At 44.4% G+C, this 13,078-nt stretch overlaps 1 protein-coding gene across 1 annotated transcript in view; it reads right to left on the reverse strand.

Moving 5' to 3' along the window:
• The window catches only part of kank4 (KN motif and ankyrin repeat domains 4), a 72,708-nt gene that overhangs the window by 27,213 nt on the left and 32,417 nt on the right, over positions 1–13,078 (reverse strand). Inside the window, exon 2 of the mRNA XM_071541033.1 lies at positions 11,780–11,841. The gene's annotated coding sequence lies outside the window, so the exon portion shown is untranslated. The remainder of the gene's footprint in view (positions 1–11,779; positions 11,842–13,078) is intronic.

Genomic DNA, 13,078 nt, shown 5'->3' on the forward strand with positions numbered 1-13,078 from the left:
CAGAATGCCTTTCAACAAGCCCCACAGAAGTTCACATGTGTCGGTGGAGAGAGTGACAGTGATAGTGATAGTAAGTTTTTCCAGTCAAGAAAAAGTGAGAGCGGGGAGAGGGAGCGGATGCTGTGATGTGCCGTGCCTGGTTGTTCAAATTACAAAAAAGCCGTCAGAGAGGGTGTTACGTTTCACACGCTACCAGCCGCAGATCTGCAAGCTGTGGCTGCATTGCATTCTGGTCTATTGAGACTACTGTCAGTGGAAACTGGTAGCTCTGCCTCTTCTATGATGGATTTCTCCTTGTAAGATTGTTGATGTAAAAAATGGTGAGTCTAGAAAGAGGGTTAGCAAGAGGACACCTAGTCTTGTTTAAAAGTGTTAGGGTGGATTTACTCAGTGTTACCAGAGGATCTTGTGGATAAGGCCCCTTTGAAGTAGAGGCAGGACAGGATGAATCATACAGAATATAACCACTATGATCAACACTAGTGCACATATAGTAGTTTGAATAGACATGGAGGATGATAGAACAGAAAGAGAGCAAGAGATTTAGGACCGCCGGGAGTGGCTTAACATCTCAGCGTTGCCATCCTCGTCCTGCGTCTGTCTTGTCAGCCTCCAAAGGACAGATAACCCTCACGCCCCCGCCCGCCCCGCATCTGTTTTCTTATCGCTCTATCCCTCCATCCCTCCATCCCTCCATCCCTCACCCACAGAGAGGAACAGCATCCCGCTCTTACAGACGGGCTCTCCTCACGCCCTACAGTGGCATTTCAGCACGAGGAGCAGCTGCCTGCTTTCATTAGCGATAAAGGAAGCGACACACCATCTATTATTCATCGGCGCACACATCCAGCCGGCTCTAGCTAGCGTAGAGATCCTTTAGCGCGATGGCTAGCGTCTCTCCCCATGCAAATTAATGAGGGTCCTGGAGCTACGTACTGCTACCGCTGCCGCTAATTAGCATGTGGGCTAGCTGACTGTTCCAGCGTGGAAAGTCAATATTAACAGATGTTAAAGGAGGTTGAAAAGGAGATAAAGGGGAAAGGGAGGTGGGGTACACTTGGGGAGATGGAGGCATAGTGATAAAAAGAGAGAGAGAGAGAGAGGGGGGGGGTGTAGTTTAGGGAAAGCTGTGGAATAAGTGAGGGAAAGACAGAGCGGAGGGGGAAGGGAGAAGGATGCTGTTAGAGGGGATGACAGGAACGAGGGATGGTGAAAGGAGGAAGAGAGACAGATGAGAGATGTGACGAAAGAATGGAGGGCGGTGTGTGTGTGTGTGTGTGTGTGTGTGTGTGTGTGTATGTGCGTGTGTGTGTGGGGGGGTGTTATACTGTACACTGCCATAGGAGAGGGGATCAGTGACAGTACTGCCACGTCTCATCACATCTGCTTCTGCTAGCTATGACAGGTAAAACCAACACACACACACACACACACACACACACACACACACACACACACACAAAACACGCATAGAATCAAACACATAGACAAATTCAAACCTATGTTATGAACCCATTCACATGGAAACACAAGGTATAAATAAGCCTGAACCCCCTTCTTCATTAATTACCACTTTCTATTTATACAGCAGAAGTGAGAAGGAGACACACACACATGCCCACTTACATGCAAACACATAGAAAATGAATACAAAATAGACATTCATGCATGCACGTACGCAAACATGCACCCACCCACAGCCACCACCTCTCCCCCCACCCACAAACAGACACACACACACACACACACACACACCTCCTAGTGATAAGAGTGTGCTTGACACCAACAGAGAGTGAGGCAGGCAGCCGATGGCGGTACAGTATAGCAGCACATTCTGTAGAGCAGGCAGGACGACTCTGGGAAGAAATCAACACTTTATGAATTCACAGTCTATTGATCTTAGAGTGATGACAGCTATCCAGCTCTGCTTCCGCTTGCACACACACACACACACAGTCACACGCAGAAAGACACACAGATACACAAACGCGAGCACACTCAAACAGCCTAGGAGAAGCGTTGGCTGGTTGCCAGAATGCGTAGACTGACTGTATGTTCGCTTCCCTGTTTGTGTGTGTGTGTGTGTGTGTGTGTGTGTGTGTGTGTGCATGCATGTGTGTGTAGCCTAATTGCAAGCCTGCCTTCTTGCTTCTCCTGCATTGCACCAGCTGCAAAAGCTCAGTGTGAACAGTGCTAACATTCTGCTAACAGAGAAACTCCTCTCTCTCTCTCTCTCTCTCTCACTCCCTCTCTCTCTCTCTCTCATTCTCACACACTCACACACATGCACGCGCGCACACACACACACACACACGCACACACTTTGGCGCTTTTTCTCACACATCCCCGCCAAACACATCTGACCCATGTTCCCCCCTGTAGATAGACCAAGACGGAGAGAGAGGAGTGAGAAAAGAGGTGTAAACAGATCAAGAGAGAGAAGAAGGGCAAAGAGAGGTAAACAAGATGGAAATGAAAGCAGATGAATACAGAGGGAAATATAGAGGAAAAGTAGTTCATGAGAGCAAGAGAGAGAGAGAGAGAGAGAGCGGGAGCGAGGGAGAGAAACAGGCTAAGGAAAAATAAGAGGCAGCAAAAAAAACTTAATGAGAGGACGTGAGCGGGGTAAAGACAAAAATGGGGGGATGAGGCAGAAAAAGGGGAAAATTCTCAAGGGGGGGAGGGGTTCCTCTCACCTGCCATGCAGCTCCTCTCCTCCTCTCCCTCCTGTTTCTGTCTCTGTGAGCGCTACTGACCCTCTCTCTCTTAACCTCAGCAGAAAAAGAAAAACAGAACAGAAAAGGGAGGGAGGGAGGGAGGGGAGGGGAGGGAGGGAGGGAGGGACAGAGAAATGAGGGTGGAGGTGTTGGCGGATGGAGCTGAGGGGTAGAGGAGAGGAGAGGAGAGGAGGGGAGGGGAGAGGAGAGGAGAGGAGAGGAGAGGAGAGGAGAGGAGAGGAGAGGAGAGGAGAGGAGAGGAGAGGAGGGGAGAGGAGAGGAGGAGAGGAGAGGAGAGGAGAGGTTGTCTAGCTGAGTATTGGCTCTCTCAGTGTGATGGATTCACCCAGCCTGCCCACAGCAACCAACTGGCCCAGAAAAATAACACCCCATAAGACAAATGGGCTCTATGGAGAAAACACACGCACGCACGCATACACACACACACACACACACACACACAAACACTGCTCTCTGTCTGTGTGTATGTGTGGTTTTGTCCATGAGCCTGTGTATGTGCTTTTGTATAAATTAGTGTTGATGCAAGTACATATCTATTATAGGCTGTGTGTGTGTGTGTGTGTGTGTGTGTGTAAGCTAAGCCACTCTCTGACCATGACATAGGGATTTCCTCATGCAAATGACCCACCCATGACTCTGGCGCCGCACTGACGACGCATGAGGCAGGAGTAGCTGTGTGTGTGTGTGTGTGTGTGTGTGTGTGTGTGTGTGTGTGTGTGTGTGTGTGTGTGTGTGTCTGTGTACAAGCTTGCATGTATGTATTGTGGATGTCCATGTGCGGGTCCGTGTGCATGCATGCATCCATTAGTGTGTTCATTCATGTGTGTTTCCGAGCGTGTGCGTGTGTGTATCTGTGTGTGTGTGTGTGTGTGTGTGTGTGTGTGTGTCTCTGCAGCCTGGAGGTACATGGCTGGCCCTACAGTGAACTCCCACCATGCACCACTCTAATTATTACTGGAGGACTAAAAGTCAACCAGCACCGTTGTGCCACAGGGCCAAATGAGGCTTTCTGCGACCAGGTCAGCCTCAAAAAGGGGACCAAAAACACCTTGTTTTTTACCTGAAACAATGGACTAGCCCGGCTGAGGAACCGTCTCCATGAAATGTGAGTAATAAGTAAGCCCGCCCTAGTTTGCTCCGTCCGGCCCCATAGTGGAAAGCGAGCTAATGAGTAAACCCTGACTACATCAGTTTGGCTGTGTAGTGTAAATGAGGTAAATAATTAACTGCCTTTAAACAGGCTAACTGCCCCGGCTAATGGCTCCTGTCTCTTATCTCGCCCCTGCACCGATCCCTCAGCCCACCGCTGCTAACTCCCTCTGACTGTGTGGATCGCATCGTCAAAGCGACCGCGCGCCCTAAAACAGCGGGGCAGCAAGCGTGTGCTGAAGATGTGGGACTTTTACAAAGGCAGCATCTGTAAAATACAGCCTCCGCACTTTGGCTTGACGTGCGCTCAGAGTGCGCCGATAGATGGAGCACATGAAATATTCATATGGATATATGGCATCCCACTTCTGTGATTAAAGACAGAGCTCTGCCATGCCAGCCCTCTAAATCAAACCAGTGCCACTTAATGGCTCTGTGCCGGTGTGCTCCGAGGCCAAGGGGTTCGTTTTAATTAAGACCGGAAGGAGAAAAAGAAAGTTTTGGAGTACATGTGTTCTGACTTCGAGAACAACTGGAGGGATGGCTTAGCGGGAAAACAGAGTTAGTATTGACACTGCTGATAGCGTAACTGCTAATTTACACTTTTAATTGTGACATAAATCAGAATGTTTGCCTTGCTGATGGTGTTTGTAATGACTGTGAATAAACATGTTTATGGGAGAGAGAATGTGGTGAATGTGTGTGTTAGAGACAGAGAGAGAAAAACAGGGAGAGAGAGAGAGATTGGAATGCTGGTGCGCTAACAGGAAATCAGACATAATAGAAAATAAAACGTAGGCCTTTATTCCTTTGACCTTGGGTAGTGCAGTGGTGACTTGTGAACATGAGCTCATGAGAAATAATAGAGACAAGACAAGCTTGATGTTGTCATCACAAGACTAATCCAATAGCTGCTCCACTAAACAGGAAAGACCAACTTACAGCACCTATACAGTACAGTACAGTACAGTACACACAGTGTTGCTTTATACTGTATCTGCATGCAAACAGTGGAAAGCAATACAATTTGAGTATGGGGTATAAGGCTTGAATAAAATGAACAGGGATGCAACACTGGAGTTGGATTTTTGGCACTTGCATTACATTGCATTAATCAGGACTGACAAGACAAGACAAAATCTAGCAACATTTCAATTGGCAATTACAAAACTAGCAGCCAAAATGTCACTCAGACTTTCACATACAAGAACAACAACTAGCCTGGTGCATTTGTCCCTTCTCTCCTTCATTGAAGCACAGGCTTTGGTGTAAAAGTAGCTGTAGCTTCACATTCAGATATTGCTTAGAGATTAATGAGGGTTTTCATCTCCAAGTCAACACTAAGCTGCACCCTATTTATCCCTCTGTGTCTCACACACACACACACACACACACACACTCTCTCTCTCTCTCTCTCTCTCTCACACACACACACACACACACACACACACACACACTTCCAACAGTTCACTGACCCCATGCGCAACTACCCACAGCTTTCTGCTCCATTTCTCCATCTCAATTTTCCATCAACGTAAAAAAAAAAAAAAATCACAAATTTTGGTGTTCACTTTCACAAAATAGGATTTTAAGACTGAATATGAAACTGAATGACCTGTTATGATGGACATTTTTGCAGTCTTTCATTTTCATCATCGTCCTCCCTTGCTGTCCTTTACTTTCTCCTATCATCCCTCGCACATGTGTGATTCTACAACTCATGAGAGAGTCCTATTATCAGGTCAGAGACCAGCAGCTAACTACCAACCACTCCCATTCAAGCTCTGTTAACCTAGAGACGTTACACGCTGCTAAAACACACAAACCACACACACACGTAAGCACACACATACACACGCATGCACACACCTCCCATCTGTTGTGCGGATCTGTAAATGACTGGCATGTATGTCCAGGCCTGTGTGTGTGTGTGTGTGTGTGTGTGTGTGTGTGTGTGTGGAGGTGAAACTATACCTCTCCACACAAGTCAACACACTGTGAGTGTGTTGACTTGTGTGGAGAGGTATAGTTTGTATTATACAGCTCCATACAGTATCTTTGCCATTGAGCTGTTTGCTTCATCAATACCTCAACTCTCTAACACACACACACTCACACAAAAAAATACACACACACGCTACCATATCTAAAACCTGCACACCCACACATACACGTGTGCACGTACACATACACACACTAGGGCTATTCATCAAGGTAAAGGTCATAAAACCAGTGACACTGCGACATAAATAAGAGCCAACGGAGCCATAAAGCCAGAGGGAGTTTATGTTGTGCATGATCAGCTGTACAGATATGTTAACCTATAGCCCCCATATCTGTCGACTCAGAGGTCTGTAACATGTCGTAAGATGTCATATCTACAAACCATGCCATTCTGTTGCAGTGTATGTATATTTAGCCATGGACACACCTGCAGGTTGCAGTGATAGTTCAATTCAAATTGTTGCAGGTAGATTCAATGCAATTCACTTCAACTCTGTTCTGTTCTATTCTATTGGAACACATGCACATGATCTATGCACAAGGGAAGAATAAAATAGTCTCTATACAACTGAATAATAAAGCACATAAAGAACACAATTTGACACCAAGAACTTTTAACAATGCATAGTTACCATCAAATAAAATCATAGTGTGGCAATGGTAGGTTAGTCAGGCTTCTACACAGTTCTTTGAGGCACACTGAGGCATGATGTAGTGAAGTGCAAAACATTTTGAGCGATTAAAATGACTGCAGTTATTCTCTTCTATAGGCTATAAACTAGGAATACCATCATCTCCTTTATGTTTTTAGCTATAGCTATAGAACAGGAAAGCTTTCGTGACATATTCGAAAAGGGAGAAGTGATCAGATTTATTTTCATATGACTGTTGTTAATAGCTAAAGCAGAGTTTGTGACATAGTAAAAAAGCAAGAAAATGTGAGTATTAAAAAAGTGATTGAAAATTTTTCATGAATTTCCACCCCTTTTGACTGTTGTTTTTGTCCAGCTCCTGCCAATGTGCCTAAATCCTCCCTATATGTCCGACCCGCCGCATAAAATCACCACGCGTCCTTTCATCTCAAGCGCTGGACTGAGAGAGAGTGTGACGCGGCCTAGGGGGTTAAGCTTCCCTGTTCGCCGATCACATGAACCTTCTCCTGTCAGGAGAGATCAGATCCCACCTCAGACCCATGGGACCTCTAGAGTCTCACCCCCATCTTGTCTATTCTCTGTAAGCGGGGATGATACATTGTCTGTCTACCCCGATTGTTCTTATGTTTAAAACAAAAAACCTGCAATGTCAAAACGCTGGAGTGCAGCTCTTCGCCCAGAACAGAACAGAATGGGACAGACAGTGATGGGAAACATGACTGATCCTCAAAGGGGAACCAATCAAATATCTCTGTCTGTCACAGTATATGCAATTAAGCTGCACTTTTGGGATTTAATGCTGAGACACTTTCATACTTTCTGTGAGTTTTACACTATTATGATGAATGATTGTTGTTTTTTCTTTTTGTGAACTGGGAGCTGTAAACTGAATTGCCCATATGGGATAAATAAAGTTTTCTGAATCTGAATCTGAATCTGAATCTGAATCTGAATTAAAAACACTCACCATGCAAACTTTAACGACCAATGGTAACCTGTCAAGCCCTTTACTGTCCACTTGTCTAAAATATTATAATTTACCTTTAGCAGGCTGACGTTCCCGAGTGGAGCAGTGAAAAGGCTGCATGCGTTATTAAAAATGTTAAGTGTGGTATTTCCACATTACAGAGCGCTCTCCACTTGGCCACAGGTGGGCTTGACCAGTGTCAGGGTGAGGGATTATGAGACTGGCTGTGTGCAGGGTGTGTTGAGCGAAGTGTTGCATGCCAGCATTCTCACAGCACTAGTTGGGAGTTGTTGACTTAGGCAAAAAAAAAAAAAAAAAAAGCATTGTTAAAATGTTAAAATAACACCAACAGTGTGAGATTTATGCAAAGTCTGGCAGCACATGATTCTGCGAGTGTCTGCATGTGTCTGACTGGGTGTAAGTGTGAAAATCTAAAAATGTTTTAACTGCTTTTACTCCCCAGCTCGTAAACATACAGTTCAGACTAACAGCTTGGAGTCGTACACAGAATGTTTTCATAACTCCCACAGTGGGCCAGATTTATCAAGCAAAAGAAAGAAAGTATTTGGAATATATGTAATTATAACTAATGGTTGCTGGCCACTGGCAGGGACTTTGTGGTCATCACTCACCCTCAGCCTGGCTTAACGAACAAATCCTCCACTCCCCAGGTCCATGTGACTATAAAAGTTGAATACACACTGCATTATCTGCCAATATAGGGTTGAGTTTCCACCAAGGGGTCACATGGTCTAAAATTATGTTACACCATCAAATATTTTAACTTTAAATGCCTATTTTTAAAAAGTCTTGGGAATAGAAACTCATTTCGTTTTTCTTTATTTTGAATATACTGACACTAATTATTTTTAAGAAATTGCTGCCATGTCTAGCGACACTCTATTGTCTGGGCTATAGTCTAAAAGTTTTAAAATAACATTTGCAGTGTGAGATTTATGCCAAGTCTTGCAACACACACAATGGTCTGTGTAAGTGTAGCCTATGTGTGTGCATGTGTCTGAGTGGGTGTAAGTGTGAAAATCCCAAACTGTTTTAACTGGCGAACTCCACCGCTCACAAACAACACTCAGCCCAACAGCTTGGAGCCCTATGAAACAATATTTTTCTTCGCAAAATGAACTTTATATATTTATTGTAGAGAATGCACCTTCAATACAGTCAACCTCCAAATGATTTTTCTACTTCTTCTTCTTTTTTTGCACAGCCTGCTATGCATTGAGTATGCACAATAGCACTAGGGGCCACAAAATGTCTACTCATTGTATACTTTAACAAATACATATACATAAATAAGATAAATAATCCAGCTTTACTCACATTCTGAGAGATTTTTCTGGGACATACAAAGTCTTCATCCAGCAGCAGCAATCTGGAATTATTCATAAATAAGACCAAATGCCTCACTGCTTAGGCATATACAAAACTTCAACTAAATCTTCTCTGGCAATACATCAATATTTAGGCTAGCCAAGCTTTTCATAGCTTTCACAATGTGCCTCATTTATCAAGCAAAATATACATAAGATCTTTTTTAAATTTACATTTTTTTGCAAATACTTTCATACATTAAATGGGTTTTGATTTTTCAGTGTTTGAAATACATGGAGATATTAAAGCAATACTTCACCACTTGGGCACACACACGGCGACCATCTGTAGAAGCAGGAAAACGGCTCCAGACCATATATAGTCTACACTAACCTCGCACCAGCTGATGCTATCACCGCCACTGACTGCTAAAGAATGTCTATTATGTTTTTTGTTTTTTTTTGGCTGTTCTGTTTTCTCGTTCCTTCAACCTCAGTACAATCAGGTATGTGTGTGCAGACAGATGGACACAGAGACAGAGATAGATACACACTTTGAATGGATGGGGAGGGCATGACTCTAACATCAAACGCTTCTCTAATGTTGACATTTAGTCAATGGTCAATGAAGATTGTGTTGAAGTGCGGCTGTTGACATTTTCCACCAAGCAGTAAATCAGAATTTGTCAGGCCATCAAGACAGTGCAGTAAGTGTCTGCAATGGAAAACCATCCGCAGAATGAGAATTACTCTGGAACGGTGTTTATTTATCGACGAGTCGGGACCCAAGATGGCTCACAGGGCCATTGCTGGGTCCCCATATGACAAGATTACCATTACATTGTGAGAGACTATGTACTCATTTCAGTTTATCCTTGCTGTTAAGAAATACTGGAAGCAATGACACAGCTTTATGTAGGTTATGTGAATTTCAAGATAGAGAAACTTACCCACACTGTGACAAAAAAGGTAAAAGTCAGTACCTTGTTTTCTCACAGTGCAGAGTTGTCCTAGAGCAAGTGTCACACCACATTACCATTACTAAAATGGTTTTAGGATTAAAAAAACAGTAGTAAGTAAAATATGACCAACAGTTTCCAGTGTTCACAGGCCATGAGTGTGTGTGTGTGTGTGTGTGTGTGTGTGTGTGTGTGTGTGTGCGACTGGGCCGGGCCTGGACAGGCAGACATCCTGAGGAAGGCCAGTTGCTGATAAGGCCTTCAAGCAGGGAAAAGACTGTTTATATGTTGAAACAGACGCCCCACTGAACTGACCGCACTGTACACCCCACCGCTCAAAACCTGAACTGTGCTGAGGAGTGTGTGACTGTGCATGACAGAGAGAGAGAGAGAGAGAGAGAGAGAGAGAGGGAGGCTGTCAGACTGATCATCAAAATAAGCTTGGAAGAGAGTGTGACACAGAGAGAGAGATAGGCAAACAGAGTCGGGGAGAGAAGACTGCTGATTGAAAGGCATTACTAAACAAAGCAAACGCAGCCTTTTCTGGTCTGTTATGTTTGCCTGTTGAACATAGTAAGGGAATATATAGCAAGGAAATGCAAGGACAAATATGTGCTGTCACTCCTCTGCTTTCCCTATAAAAGCAGAGGGAGGAAATGCAGACGTTTTCTTCAATCATCTCTCTCTCTCTTGCTCTAGGTGCAGTCAGTACGTCAGCAGGCCAACAGAGAGAGGAAATTAAGGCAGAGAGCAAGGCCCTCTTGTCGGCATGCAACAAAAACAGCTCGGACACTTAAGGAAACAGAAAGAAAGGACAAAAAAAAAGACAGAGAGAAAGGTGATTTCTATTTCCTCCACATTTCTCTCTGTGTGCATCCTGTTCTGTATTTCTCTCTCGCTTCCTCTGCCTTCTGACTCGCCCGAGTGTTTTTCTTTTTCAACTGAAAACATCACATTTCCCTGCTTTGTCGGGTCTTTTCACATTCTCACCGGAGCGGCGTCAGAGTCACTAACCCTCACATTCCACTAAACGTGTCAATGTGTCATTCTAGCTGCTCCGCAAAGCGCCTTGTTTTGAAAGAGGAGCAGAGGGGGAAAGCGTCTGTACCATAGTCATCAATATGCATAAGAACAGCTTTGGTAGTTTTTCCACTGTGTGCACAAATGTAAACAAAAGCTGAGCTGGAACAAACTACAATACAACTACAGCCAGACACTTGGATAGTAGGTTACAATTATGAGCTTTTTGTAGTATGTTAGTCACTTTGGGAAAAGTACTTGCCTTTCTTTATTTGAGCATCACAACCTATGTGGATTGCCATTGACTTTTATTAGTCAATACACCAAAAAACAATCAATATCAACTTTATTTCTCATTGCTTTAATGCAGTAGATGAAGAGGAATATGTGCATCAGCCATCAAGAATTAAACCACGAGCAGGTTTGGAGCTTGGATGCCTCTATTGGGCTCGACTGTAACGTGAACACAATGTTAATGCAATGCGGGCAGTAGAGCAGTTTTCATTGATTTCAAAGGAAGCATTCCCTCGATGGCTGATGGCGATGCCTGATGCCCGCTGGCTGTAGTGGAGCCTCATGGTTAAGAGTCATATTCTCTCTCTGTCCCCTCCTCTATCAGCTCCTTTTCTATTTATCACACGTCATCGCTCAGTCTCTATTTCTCTGTCTTTCTCTGCTTGTCTTGGTCTCATGGTTGATAACACATTTAGAGAAGAGCCTCGGCTATCTGATTTTGGAACGACAGAGAGACAGACAGCCAGTATAAAGTGTAAAAAGCAGGCTGAAGCAGAAAAAGAAAGAGAAGAGAAAAATAGAGAAAAAGACCGAGAGAGAGCAGGGGCCCAGGCAGAATGAATGCAAGGGACGAGATACAGAAAATGAGAGAGAGAGGGGGGAGAGAGAGAGAGAGAGAGAGAGAGTCATATCATTAAGCGTGGGTTAATCATGGGTAAGCAATAACCTGATTGTGGCTTTGGTCTCTCCCACAGACAGCCTTTTCCTCTAGGGCTGAACTCTGCCGACCTGCGGGGGTGAGAGACAAAACAGGCTGCTTCTAATATCGCTAATAATCACCACAGCCCAAAAACCACAGCTACAAAACAGATATACAGAGGCAAAGTGGAACAGACTACAGACATGGTGTGTGTCTTTGTAGTTTATCTGTGGTTCTTTATCTGTGTACACTGTCTCAGTGTGTGTCTCTGCTTCTTTGTCAGCATGTCTTGCTGTTTATTTCTGCCCTTGAATCAACCTGATATTAAACCATAAAACCACTGAAGCCTAAACAATGACCAGAGCACATAGCTAATTTGTCCCACCCTCTATTCTATAAGGGGCAAAGGTATAAGCTCTGCAAGCATAGAGAGCAAACCTATACTGTTAATCAGTCAACTCCTAAGGACAATGACACAGAGGCAACCATGTGAAGCAATGGAGACGGTCCTGGGATCAGGCAATATGGATGACACAGTCGGACTATAAGAACACATTCAGGATAGAAAATCCTGCTCCATTTCCTCAAAACGATCCTCGTGCATTATTAAACATATTTCACCTAGTATAGCATAGAAGAGTGCAGACTTAAGTGAAACAAAATCCAAAGGAGCACCTTACTGATTGCTCAAAGTTGGCAATACAGTGCATCTAATGGGATCATGTAAGAGGGCCAACAAGCACAAAGAGCTGCTGGATAAAGCCCAAGCTGCATGGGTGAAGAAGCTGTGTTCATCAAATTTCAATCACCACTCAAGGATATTTTGGGGTAGCCATTGATTTCCTTTACATTTGAGCAACAATCCCAAGGCGCACCTGAGCTCGCCGTGTAGCGTACAAGTGGAAAACAACAGCGTTGGCCGGCAGCAGGCTGGCTCTGCTCTCTCAGCACAGGCAATTTGTTGAGTCTGACAGGAAGCTACATGGGGTCGCGACCTTGTCTGAACAATTCCCAGGAATCTCTCCTTACGTAAGTGAAATGGGGAGGGGGTGTGGTGCATTGTGGGTCAGCGGGGTGCGTCGATGCTAAAGGGGTTAACTGTGCTCTGCTAGTGACTGTACAGTAAGAGTAATGAATTACATGTGACAAGATCCAACTGTAATGGTTCTGATTACTGGAGAAAAGCCCTCGCAGAAATCAGAGGTGCGCCTGTAATCATAGATTAAAGAGGCTTATAGATTATAGACACAAACATTGTTTTACACAATGTATCCTCCACATCTCACTGCCTGCAATAGCTCCTACTGTAGACCATTGAGTATTGCT

Source organism: Centroberyx affinis, unplaced genomic scaffold, assembly GCF_046629955.1.
Source record: "Centroberyx affinis isolate AG114_WGS23_722 - 3 ecotype Tasmania unplaced genomic scaffold, CSIRO-AGI_Caff_v1 ptg003779l_1, whole genome shotgun sequence".
NCBI lineage: Eukaryota > Metazoa > Chordata > Actinopteri > Beryciformes > Berycidae > Centroberyx > Centroberyx affinis.